A 13,504-nucleotide genomic window follows, 5' to 3' on the forward strand; every position below is an offset into this window, starting at 1 on the left:
TCTCTTCTAATAGGAAAATCTGAACAAGATCGGACCGAACAGCCTTTTAAGGAAGTAACGAAACGAAGAAGACGTGGGAGTCCCATGGGACATAAGAGGCTCGTTAAGAAAGGTAACTGTAGATGTAGATGTCATGGGGCTTACATTGCGCTCAATGTGTTTAAGGCAGGAGTTGCGGATATTGAAAGACTTATATAAGATTTTTTCTGTTTGAAAAATGAAGTGAGAAGCAACCCAAAATCAAATGTTAGGGTAGGGACATGCCGAAGATAGCTCGCGATCGAGGTCGAGGTTTAAGTCGCGGTCGCACCCTCGATACTGGCACAAACACATGGGTTCAAATGGGTAAGAGCATGCCGAAGATGTACGCTACATCGCGACCTAGAGGTCGACCGCGAGGGTGAATTAGTGGTTGCGATGATGAACAACTGAGTTCGTTTTTACATCGATGTTTAGCGGAAGCATCGCTGTGGCTCGTGTTCTCATTGGCTCTCCCTGAAGCGCTGCACGGAATAAAGTCTTCATTTGTTTAGAATTTCGTCTGCAGAGGATCATGTGTCTCTGTGCTCGAGAGGTTTTGCTGCACTATTGATTATGAAAGACATATTAATAGGACTAATGAGGAATGTTTTAGCACGGAATAAGAAACACAAACAATATCATAATAGGCACGTTTTAAATAGAGAATGGAAGAAAATAGCAACTGAAATAGGAATGTCAGATAAGTTATTTATTTGAGAATTATACTGTAGCTTATTATTATAAGGCAGTGGCAGTCACAGGGAGGGCTCTTTCGGGCTAAAGTCCGTAAATTGTAGAATTTTTAAAGAAAAAAAGAAGCTACTGTTAATCATACCTATCCTCAAAATCTCCACGATCCCCCCTTCCAATTCCGAGATTAATAAAAACTGCTTCTTCTAAATTCGTTATTGATACAAGGTAAATAAATACGTGTAAAGACAGGTACGTATTCATAGGAAGAAAACGTCGAATAATGGAATTGCAGTGCCGAAACTTCATTTGCTGCAGTTAATTCCCCCGCCACCTCGAAACCCGAAGATGTACCTGATTTATTTACTTATTTATTAAATTTTACTCGGAAACGATTTCTCGCCTGAGTGCTGAAAGAGGGCATTTCTTCACAGAAAATTGAATAAAAGGTAAAATCTTTGATTTAGAATATTGATACAGATAAACAAGAGATGAGACTCAAATATTTTTGTGAAACAAGAGACGAGACTTTGGCATTTCACATATTTTGTCTCGCGCCCATCCCTATTTATAAATTGTTTGGTCCTTTCAATTTCAAAATGTGGTTTCGCAGTGATTTTTATGCACTGAGAGAATAATTTCACATGCGTCACAGCAATGTTTCTCCTTAAACTGAGAACTTAACAGCCAGAGTGCGATCTCCTCGCTATGTGGGCCCTGCATCTATCGCGACGGAAACCTCGACCTCGATCGCGATATCTTAAGCATATCTCTATCCTTAATGTTAACAATCCCTATTATCTTAAAAAAAACCTAACAAGGGACATCACCCAATTGTCCGGCTCCGATTTTAATGAAATTTTTGTTGCTGATAGAGGACATGTATTCATTACTTGTGATGACAGAAATTTTTGCCATCGTGCATGTTTTCTATTTTTTAATAATTTTTAAAGGTTGTGATGTGGTTAATAGAGATTACTGCAGAAGTCCCTTACTACCCTTTGTAAACGGAGTGTTAATGAAAGAACAACCATGCAGATACGTATAGGGCCTAGGGTGAAGTCGTATGGTACGTATGACCTTGACGGCAGCCATCTTGAAATCCGCCATTTTGAATTAAGGTCAAGTTTTGAAAACTGAAAACCATAGCATGTGGCACCAAATTTTAATAGTAAATTTTCCCCAAAAGCCAATGGTATGCTTATTTTTGTTCTATAGTTAACCAGTATGAATTTATGACTCTTCTAATGTGCACGAAACGTCCATTATTCGATCTTTCAAATTGGCAACACTCCTAATTTTCACCGCATGTTTTAAGATTCCAACTGGCACTTTGCAATTGTTTCCATGGCTCATGTTTTCTAAATTTATTACATTTTTTTAAGAGTTGCGATTTGTCAGTTCACGAATAGTGTTGGGATAAGCATCCAGCAATCTTTCTGAATTTTGAAGACTTGCCATGTAATTATTAATTTCCTAGGCAGTGTAGTTATTTATTTTATCCCAGAGTACATGAGGAACCTATGGACCTATGTGATGTAAAGAAATACAAATGAATTTATAAGAAATTTGTGTAACACGAACTCACAATTATCATGAAATATAGCCTACATGTTGCGCAAACAACAAACAGTATTTTTTTTTTAATAAATTCAACCTTACAACTTTAAAGGAACAGCAGCAATGATAGAAAATATCAAACAGGCATAATATTACTGTTCCCAACACACTATTTGTACCATGAACAAAATATGAAAACTGGTAACTTGTTTATAAAAAGGTGTAACTTAATCGAGTTCCCGATCAATACTGATTATAAATCTTACAAACATAAACCATCGACAACAATCACTAGAAAACGAATGACTTTTTTGTCTGACTAGCTAAAATATTGCCATAGAAAATAAATAAATAAATAAATATACAATAAACAAATAAATATAAAACAAAACAAAAGACCATTGATTTACACAACAATCATATTTCGTTTCCTTTTTTGAAGTGAATTTTCAACTTATTTCTCGTCTCATCTACTATCCATTATAAGCTACGTCTCCGGTATTACCTGAATGCAAAGTTGGAGTTATTTCGTTCTGCGATGATTTATGTCAGTAAACGAGTTTTTGAATTGCAGGTATAGGAAATAAATAATTACATTGCCTATGAAATTAATAATTACATGACAAGTCTTCAAAATTCAGAAAGATTGCTGGATGCTTATCCCAACACTATTCATGAGCTGACAAATCGCAACTCTTAAAAAAATGTAATAAATTTAGAAAACATGAGCCATGGAAACAATTGCAAAGTGCCAGTTGGAATCTTAAAACATGCGGTGAAAATTAGGAGTGTTGCCAGTTTGAAAGATCGAATAATGGACGTTTCGTGCACATTAGAAGAGTCATAAATTCATACTGGTTAACTATAGAACAAAAATAAGCACACCATTGGCTTTTGGATAAAATTTACTATTAAAATTTGGTGCCACATGCTATGGTTTTCAGTTTTCAAAACTTCACCTTAATTCAAAATGGCGGATTTCAAGATGGCTGCCGTCAATGATACCCTTATCGTACCACTTCCCTCTAGGCATAATATGTATTATCGAAACCTTTATCCACTTATTATCATTAATACGCGGGTTAGAAGCGGAGATAAGGGACTTACGCACATAGTAAGTATAAACAATTAATATGCCTGTAACTTTTCACCAAATGAGCGCATCTTAAAACTAACTTCACCATTGTCTTTCTGATTAAATTCTAGCCCGAAATTATGTATTATATTATCCTATTCCCATTTTAAAAACTTGACCTTAATTCAAAATGGCGGATTTCAAGATGGCTGCCGTCAAGGTCATACGTACCATACGACTTCACCCTAGGCCCTATACGTATCTACATGGTTGTTCTTTCATTAATACTCCGTTTACAAAGGGTAGTAAGGGACTTCTGCAGTAATCTCTATTAACCACATCACAACCTTTAAAAATTATTAAAAAATAGAAAACATGCACGATGGCAAAAATTTCTGTCATCACAAGCAATGAATACATGTCCTCTATCAGCAATAAAAATTTCATTGAAATCGGAGCCGGACAATTGGGTGATGTCCCTTGTAAGTATTATATTCATCTTTCTGGGTGAGAAAACTCCCGGTTAGTCTACCACTGCTTCCTGTTCTTCCTTATCCTCAAAGTCGAGCTTTTTCATTTTCGTCTAGTTTTTCTCTGTTATGTCTATTATTTCATCGCTATATTTTAATCGCGGCCCTCTTCGAAACATTTTTACTTCTGTAATTTTCCCCATAGTTAACAACGCGATACCTACAACACTTTCTTTCTTCTTTTCTGGAATAGTCTTCATCCACTATACTCCTTTTATTTTGTATCATTTCCATCATTCTTTTATTTGATACGTTATTTACCAGTCTTATTTTCAATCTTCTTTGTACCAATGTGTTTTGAAGGCTTTTGTTCTCTGTTTTTCTTATCGCTATTAATAACCTCGGAGGGATAAATGAAGGATCGCTCTTATAAGCTTAAGAGGCTTCATCCCGGCGAAATTAATATACCGCTAATTTTACAGTAATTAAGTGATATCTCCCAATAGATAAAAGATAATCGAAATGTGGAACAAGAGCGCCCTAAACAATATCATTTTACATGAGATACTGTTATCACGACTCACTTATCTGCTTTCGATTTCGAGCCATTATGAAAATCGGCATTTATTTTCGCGTTTCTAAACGGCTGAAAACAGAAAGCCACTAGGTGATTTGTGATAACGGTACCTCACGCAAAATAGTATTGTCTAGGGCGCTCTTCTTTCACATTTAATTATCTATTATCTATTGGGAGATATCACTTAATTACCGTAAAATTAGCGGTACTTTAATTTCGCCGGGATGAAGCCTCTTAAGCAGTTGCCTAGGGTGATGCGGCGTGCGTTTTTCTCCTGTTTGGTTTTGCGGAGTTTATAATATTAATAGAATGAACAATTTATTTCAACAATCTATGTAAAAACATTAAAACAACCTACAATATGTTCTAGCGAATTTCATCGATACTTAATACAATCGAAATGAGATTAATATAAATGTTCATGTCAACAGACTGATGAAGGGTATTTTTTTATTTCGGTAAAGGGGTATCAGTAAAAACAGGGGCGCTGGAATATTTCTTCCTTAGGATGTCAAAATAGCTGGAGCTCGCCCAAGATAAACGTTGTTAGTGTTACAGATAAGTCTTTTTATTAAGCTCTTCCTTTCAGGAAACCTTGTCATTGTAACCTAAATCAAATTAGCTTCTCATAATCCATCTGTAGAACACATATTGAAAATACAAGGTAGGGTGGATGTGCCAGTCTTCGACCACCCCCTAGTTGCCGACCGCTTTTGACTTTAAAACCGTATATTAGACTTATTTTCCGATAAAAAAGCATGATTTTCCGTTATAATTGAATTGCAGCTTATTCTGAACCAATCCTAAAGATACTGTCAAAATATATTGCACGTACATTCGGTAATAGCCAATTAAATGTGTGCTTTCGGAAGAAGCGCTGAGTTTTCGACATCTTTAATCTGTTGCAAATGGGAACGACAACGTTCTGTTTTTCGTGTTTTTCCGTAATTTTATCGCACCAGGTAAGAAATGCACATACTATTCTGTTGCATGGAACTGTAGAGCATATTTCAGTAACAAAATTTTAGTGATAACAGTAAGATTTGAAGAACAAATCGATAAAATGTAGTGGTCGGACAATGACTTATGAAATATTCTTTGTTAACTAGTGCTCGACCACAGGGTGGTCGAGAACTGAAAAATTGTAGAAACGTCAATAACGACTAACTTTCTATTCATCTGCATGAAATGAATTCCTAGTTACCAATTCTGAAGTTATAATGGTGTACAAAAACATTTACTAGTGTTCGACCACTACTTTTCATTATACATCTGTACTGGTCGAGGATTAACTTTTTTTTCAGTGTCCGATCATGCTTTGCGTTTGTATTTTCTCGCAGAATTCCTTGATTCAAGCATTAATTAAGTGATCAATTTACATCTGTATAAGCATCTGCTGAATCTTGTTGTTAGTAACGGAATATTCATCGAACGGCCGTGGTTCAATGGTAGTAGACTCGGGCATCGGATCATGAGGCGGCAATCCACTGGTAGTTCGAATCCCTCTGAAGAGCAATAACGTTTTTAACTGTCCTTGATATTTGTGTTCGTGTCCCTGTCATAATTAGATTACGCCAAATTGGCGGGGGAAACTTAAAGCTGAATGTCTCGGTTAAGACGACCTTTAAAAAATGGTAGAGCATTGGCTTAGCATTCGGGAGGCCCTAGGTTCAATCCCAGCGGCCGACCATCCTGACTGAGGTTCTACAGGGTTTTTCCTCAGTCACACCAGGGAAACTCTGGGATGGTATCTACAAAATAAGCCCTGGCCGTATACCTTCCATCATTCTCTCCTCACCCTATCCCGATCGGAACCTTAGATGCCTAAAGGCCATAAAATAAATTCAAATTCAAGTTAACTGAACGCAGTTTCCCTAGATTTTCATGCAAAATTAACGGATGTTAGGGTATGACATTTCATTTGAGTAATAAATTTATATTTGGGCTAATTCGTTTAATATTGAACTACACCATTCTTGCTTCGTCGTGGAACTGCATTCAAATATTATTAGCGGAATAGCTACTATCAGCCTGAAATACGTCTGTTTTCCTTACATGTTCTTAAGAATTTTCCTGTTTCTTTCAGAAACAATGAGTCTACGTAGATTCTCTTTGTTCAAACTAAGATTTACCAAAAGCTCTGGAGGCTTGTCGCAAATAATAGCATTCCATACGAAAGGCATCAGCAATCTATGGAATCCCTCGGGTAACGCTGATGAATAAACTTTATGATTGCAGTCCCGAAGAGCGGAGAATGGGTCCAGAACCACACCTAACACAGAAAGAAGAGGGCTTATCAAACTGGCTCATTAATATGAGCAAAATGGGCTTTCCACAGAAGAAACACGATCTTCTGAAGTATTGTCGATGCAGATAAACTTAAAACGAAGTTCAAAGACAATCGATCTGGTGAAACCTGGTACCATGCTTACATGAGAAGACACCCGCAAACCGTGTCCCAAACTCCCGAAACTTTGAAGAAGGCGCGATATGCTGTAACCGAGAAAAACAACAGTAGCTTGTGGTTTCAGGACCTTGAGAAATACTTGGAAGAAACGGGGCAATCTGATATCCTGAATGATTCTGAGGGAATATTTAATGCTGACGAATCCAGTTTTCAACTGTGGATCTCTAAAGGTAAGGTAAATGGTTTTCATTTATAGAGTGGCTAGGTTAGGACCAGTCAGGTCCGTATTCACGGAGGGTCTAGGGGACGGAGCATCACCTAAATTTTTGTTGGCTCCCTAAAATGTTCACGGTAGGCTTGCATATGAACTTAATATAGTGACGAACTATAATATATTTGGATCACCCCCCCCCCTACATTTTCGTTCTGGGTACTGGCTTGGGACCAGCCATGTATGTCACAAGACCTACGGTTTAACATTCTATCCGAAAAGACGTAGCCTGTTTAGTACTGCTTTCCACTGAACCTTAAATGAATTTGGTGGTTCCTTTCTTGACAATCACAAAATTACTTATTCTCAGCGAATATTGTGCAAAATTGCGAAATGATACCTGAAAAACTAACGATGTAACATCTGCAGATGTTATTAGTTAGGTAAAGTTATGCTTTAGCCTTCATACTGTAATTAAAAACATATTAACCGAGTAGTGGTCGGTGACTAAATGGTATGCGGTCGAACAGTAACGAAAAGTGGTCGAACACTAAAAAGAAACAGGCATTGGTGGTTCTCCGACTAATATTACGTAAATGGTATAAGTTATCTCAGTTTTGGATAAAATATAGATAAAATATAGCTTTAGGAACACATGTGAGCTAGTTGCATCCTCCTAAGTTATTCCAGTCAGTGAACAACGATTAGGGACCATGCGAAAATGAGTTAGGTGGTCGAGGACTGGCACGTTTACCCTATATGATCATAAAGAGAATAGTCCATACAACAAAGGAAAATTAGGCATTTGTCAAGATTAATTGGTGCAAAAAATCTGACAACTTGCTAGTTACTTCATTATAAGGGAGTATTTCCTCTAAAGTTCTCGATTCTTATCTTCTTGCTTTAGGTAGATCACCACCCGGAAGTCAGTACATATTTTAGCTCATTACTTTAACTGCTGCACAATGAAACGTTACATATTATAAATATTGAACTATAAGATAGAGTAATGTATCAGCTACAGCACAATACACTGACTCAGGGTTGTGTATCCTGATATCGAAAAATGTAACAAATAAAAGAAAATATTTGATTTGTTTCACAATAAGCACACAAGAAAGCACTTGCTGTAAGATCTTACAAGAAGTGCTCAGTTTTACGAAATTTTTATTTGTATGTGTAAAGTATTTTAAAGTAACAATTTTATTAGGAAATAAAAGTACCGCGACCTTCTTTTCCGTGGATAACTAAAGAAATTCTAAATTTAATGGCTAAACGCAATTCCTTTCATAGACAATCCACGAAATCTCGTAAAGATAATCCAGTACAAGGTGATGACTGTTTTGAAAAATACAAAATCTTACGAAATAGATGTCACTGTTGCCACACTTGGTACAATTGTACCAGATTTAACCATTTTTGTCATTCATGGGCCCGTTGGTACCACGCTAGCATTTCAGCCCCTTGTCACATTTTCAAAAGTGTTAGTAAGACATTCCCTAAATCTCTTTCTTTTGATGTCTTTCTAGGACCCTGTACGACGGACCACGGACAGCCGTTAGTGACGGTGGGTAACCAGCTTGGAATTCCCATCCGTCGTACCTGGACCGGTTTTACATTTTATTTATTTATTTTTTACAAATGAAAGTTTACTTACCTTATATTCTCCTTACATTCTATTATTCTCCTTCGATCGTGAAATGAGTAAGAATAAGGAGCAATAATTTATATTTTAATATTTTATTGTAACGTACTATTTACACACGAACTCGATGATTGATTTCTTTCTAGTTTCATATTTTTTTCATACACTGAGAAATATAATGTACTACCATGAGCAAAATAAATGACGCGTCTCTTTATTTTGAAGTTTTTTGAAAATATCTCCGTTTTCTTTACATGTTCGAAATTTCGGAAGGTTTCCCCAGCAGGACAGGTTAATAACAAACCCGTTTTTAATATTTGTGTTAGATATTAGCTTAAAATAAAGAAATTAGAAGCAAAAAACATTAAATCGACAGAAATCTCGAGAATTACCAACTCTGCTAAAGTGGGAAATTTTCAAGAACACGAGGGAATTCTGCATTTCAACACGAAGCAGCGACATCTATGTCATTGAGAGAAATGTGGATTAAATCTACAAACTAAACTTTTAACGAATATTTCTAGTATGTCTTATTATATGCATTATCTGCAAACTCCAAATATATGAATATATGCTAAGTATTAACATAAAGATAGAGCAAATAGTGGAAATTATCTATGGAAAAGGACGAATTGGTAGGACGATCGTAATGAAATATCGTCTTTACCGGAACAGGCTTAGTTCACGTAAAAAGCAAATAGCTCAGTTACTTAAAGCAACGAGTCTGTATGCTGAAGGTAGCGGGTTCGATCCCATGGAAATGCCGTTGTCATTTTTATCACTACACTACGGTTATTTTATTTATTTTTTTATGTGGGAAAGAATCAAATTGTAACGTATGTGTAAAACTCATGACGATACCAAAAAAAGAAAAAATGCCGTTGTCGCACTTGCATTAGCGTCCCTAATTTTGTTTGCAAACAGTTTCGTAATTATTTCCCCTGTGCTCACTGCTCACCATATGCTCGCTGGCGCATAACGAATGTTTCCCAGTAAATGTTAATTCTAATTTAGAGAATTTTATAAAGTTTCACAATATTTCTCACTAGATAGTCTTCTATCTACGTGTTTGGATATTTTGATAACAGATGTCCCTATTAAATGTTTAATTTTCCCTAGATCAGGGCTGTCCAAATGGCGGCCCGCGGGCCGCATGCGGCCCGCCAAACCATTTCCTGCGGCCCACAAAGCTTTCATGATTTACGATTGTTATAACTGATAATATTTTAATTTTATTCATTCATTCATTTAATGTTTCCACTCTTCTTTCGGAATAAGGCATCCATTTAGCGCTTCTATACAACAAAAAGGAGCAGGCATCCAAGACAACACTGGAGTCAGTAATGTAACCGTTGCTGAAAGGGACGATTACTTCAATGAACGAATTTATATTTGATCTAGCTTTTTAAATCAGACCCTTTCTTCCTCGAACTTTGCCTAGAAGCCATAGCGCGCAAGAAATACACCACTTCTTGTGATAAACACAATTTAGCATACTTTCCAAGCTGCAATCGTCTGACATTAGATTTTGAAAAGGAAGCGTTTAATTTTTCTGAGTTCTGTAGAAACATCGAGAGTATCATGAATGGATTTAATGCGAGATTCTCAGATTTTGACAAATTAAAAAAACGGCATAGCATTATTTACTAATCCATTGACAATAAACATCGAAGAACAAGCTCCAAACTTACAGCTCGAACTTTGTGACTTTCAGTCTGACCCATTCTTTCAGACAAGAACAAAGAAAGGAGTAGATTTTTCAGACTACTTTCTAACAAACGTTTCCCTAGCTTTTGTGTGTTGTGTTGGAAAATAGTGTCACTGTTTGGTAGTACTTATCTGTGCGAAAGTGCATTTTCCACCATGAAAATTGCAAAGAATTGCTCCAGAAGCTGCCTTGGAGATTCTTCTCTCTTACATCTGCCGGTTACATCTTTTACAAGAGGAATGGATGTAGATACCCCAGCCCTTGTAAACGCTGCTAGTCACCCTCATTAGTCACATGGAATAGGAATGTTAAATTTCAAATATATTTTTTATATTTTTCTTTTGTAGTGTAATAATAATAATAATAATAATAATAATAATAATAATAATAATAATAATAATAATAATTATTATTATTATTATTATTATTATTATTATTATTATTATTATTATTATTATTATTATTATTATTATTATTAGCTGCGGCCCTCCACCTTACTAGTAAAGACAGTTATGGCCCTCAGGCTTATTATAATTGGACACCACTGCCCTAGATGTTTAATTACGGAAAAGTTTTACAATGTATATTTGTACTGAATTGAAATTGTTTTGAATTTACTACACAAGGTAAGTAGACCCAAGGAGGAGAACTCAAGTAATTGATATTCTACGTAAAAGCAACCTATTGTAGAATGATGATGCTTCTTACCTTCAGCACATAATCTTTACGTTAGAGAGTCAGAGAGAGAAAAATCCTGTTTTTCCTCCTCTATGACCACCCATCTTAAACCTCTACATATCATTGTTCGTCTCACAAAATTTCGGTGCTCCAAAAACATTCAAATAATAATAATAATAATAATAATAATAATAATAATAATAATAATAATAATAATAATAATAATAATAATAATAATAATCATCCTGAATATGCCATCCTTACATAATGTAAGGATATCTTAGTTTCCTAGTTTAAATCTTAAATATCTTAGTTTAAAATGCTTTCTTTAGTACTTATTTGAGCAACCATGTAGGAGGGGGTACGACTTTTTATTTTGCCCCTCTCATTTCAGTACCCTTCCAACAGAAAGTAATTTTTGATAAGCAGGACAGACAAAATGAATAAGAAATATATTAACAGCATCCTCTCCCCTTTCATGATTGGAATATCACGTAATATTTTTTATTCTACGAAAGATGGCCCTTTGCGGTTAGGGGTAGGTAACTAAAAAAATACCTAATATATAGCGCCCCTTGATTGTAATATTACCGCTTCTTTATTAGTACGAGGGAGCCCCTACACAATCAAGGGTGACAAAAAGAATAGGAAGAGTGTCTATTGATTCCAGTGGTGGATCCAGCACGAACTCCTGGGGGAGGGGAGGGAAAGTGAAACATTCTTTTGATGATGTGAAGCTGTCACAAATTACCACTTAACTAAACTAAACAATAGTGGGGGGAACCGGAACCCAGTCAGTTTAAATTGATGTAAAAGTTTAATTTTTGGCTTCATATTAAAGTTTTGGTTTCAAATGAGAATTTCAGTCCAAGTGGTCAATGATCAAATCTCGTGGGGCTCTTCAGTGTAGGCTAATACGGCCCCCTTATGAGAAAAGGCAAAATTATTAACATGTTTATAACTTTCGAATTTTTCGTCTATTTTAAAGAAATATTTTGCTTCGTATTAAAGTGTTGGTTCCAAATGACAAATTCAGTCCGAGTGGACAATGATCAAATCTCCGGGGGGGGCTCTTCAGTATAGGGGGCTACGGCTCCCTTATGGGAAAAGGCAAAAATATGAAAATGCTTATAACTTCCGAATTTTCCGTCTATTTTAAAGAAATTATTGGCTTCATATTAAAGTCTTGGCTTCAAATGACAATTTCAGTCCGTGTGGACATTGATCAAATATCGTAGGGCTCTTTGGTGTAGGGGTTTCGGCTTTTTTATGGGACAAGATTCACGTAGTTGATATTGCAAAATTGTTTTATATATATAAGTGGAAACTTGCACCATTTGGTTAATTTTACCTCTTATGTTTTGCAGATTCATATTCCAAGCAATAGTTACTCCGTAGAGCTAAAAGAAGGCACTTACTAGTTTCATTAAAATGAAATGTCTTTTATGAGAAGTTCTCATGGAGCCGACGAACGAATAGGCATCCAAACGTTGGTTAAGTCGAACGGTTGAAACTCGTTAAGCTCGCTTCAATTATTATTATTATTATTATTATTATTATTATTATTATTATTATTATTATTATTATTATTATTAAAGCTTTTTGCTCCTAATTTAGTTATTTTACTTTATTATTTAACGAATATATTGAAAATTGTCAGAGACACGTATGCAGTAATTTATTTCGGGAGGGGTCCGACTTCAATATTAGGATAAATTATAATAAAATTTTAAAAGATAATCCCCAAAATTAGGCTAAATTTACAGAAAAGTTGGGGTTTCAGAGGGGGTCCTGACCCCCTGGACTCACCCCTAAATGCGTCCTTGTTTGTCAGTAACATTTCCTCATTTTGAAACCCTCAAAAACTTCGGATAGACTATATAAAGGAAAACGAGTTATTTTCGATAAAATATCACTTCAAGGAGACGCGACAGTTTTATTGCACATGGTGGTATCCAACGTTCACAAGGGCAAGAATTCCTTCCCTTTTATTCTTTTGCTATTGGGCTGTATCGAAAGGTCAGGTTTGTAACATATTACTCCTACGAACAAGCATGACTGGCAGATAGGAATACTGAACACAACTCCAGAGAAATGCATGCTGAACTTACGTTTATAGCTACGCTTTGGTGATTTGCCCTCAAGGTCAATCGAGTGGTAATTCAGTTCCGTCTCTGTTCTTAAGCCATGTTCGTATTACTTCGAACAGTTTTGATAATGAAAAGCATGCCTCTTAATATAACAGACTTCTTTCGCGTAAGAAATCGAAACTCAGTTGGTCAGAGCAACTAGTCTGTAAGAATTAGGTTGTTAGTTAGTTAGGAGCCCAGTACGAGTAAAGGTTTTTATTACTATTGTTTTTATCTTTTTTGTGTGAGGAAAAATCAAATTGTGACATCCCGATATCAAATGTATTTGATTAGGTAGTTTTGTCTTAGCTAAACTTTAAACATCAGTAACTG

This window comes from Thermobia domestica, chromosome 10, assembly GCF_964235325.1.
Source record: "Thermobia domestica chromosome 10, izTheDome1.hap1.1, whole genome shotgun sequence".
Classification (NCBI taxonomy): domain Eukaryota; kingdom Metazoa; phylum Arthropoda; class Insecta; order Zygentoma; family Lepismatidae; genus Thermobia; species Thermobia domestica.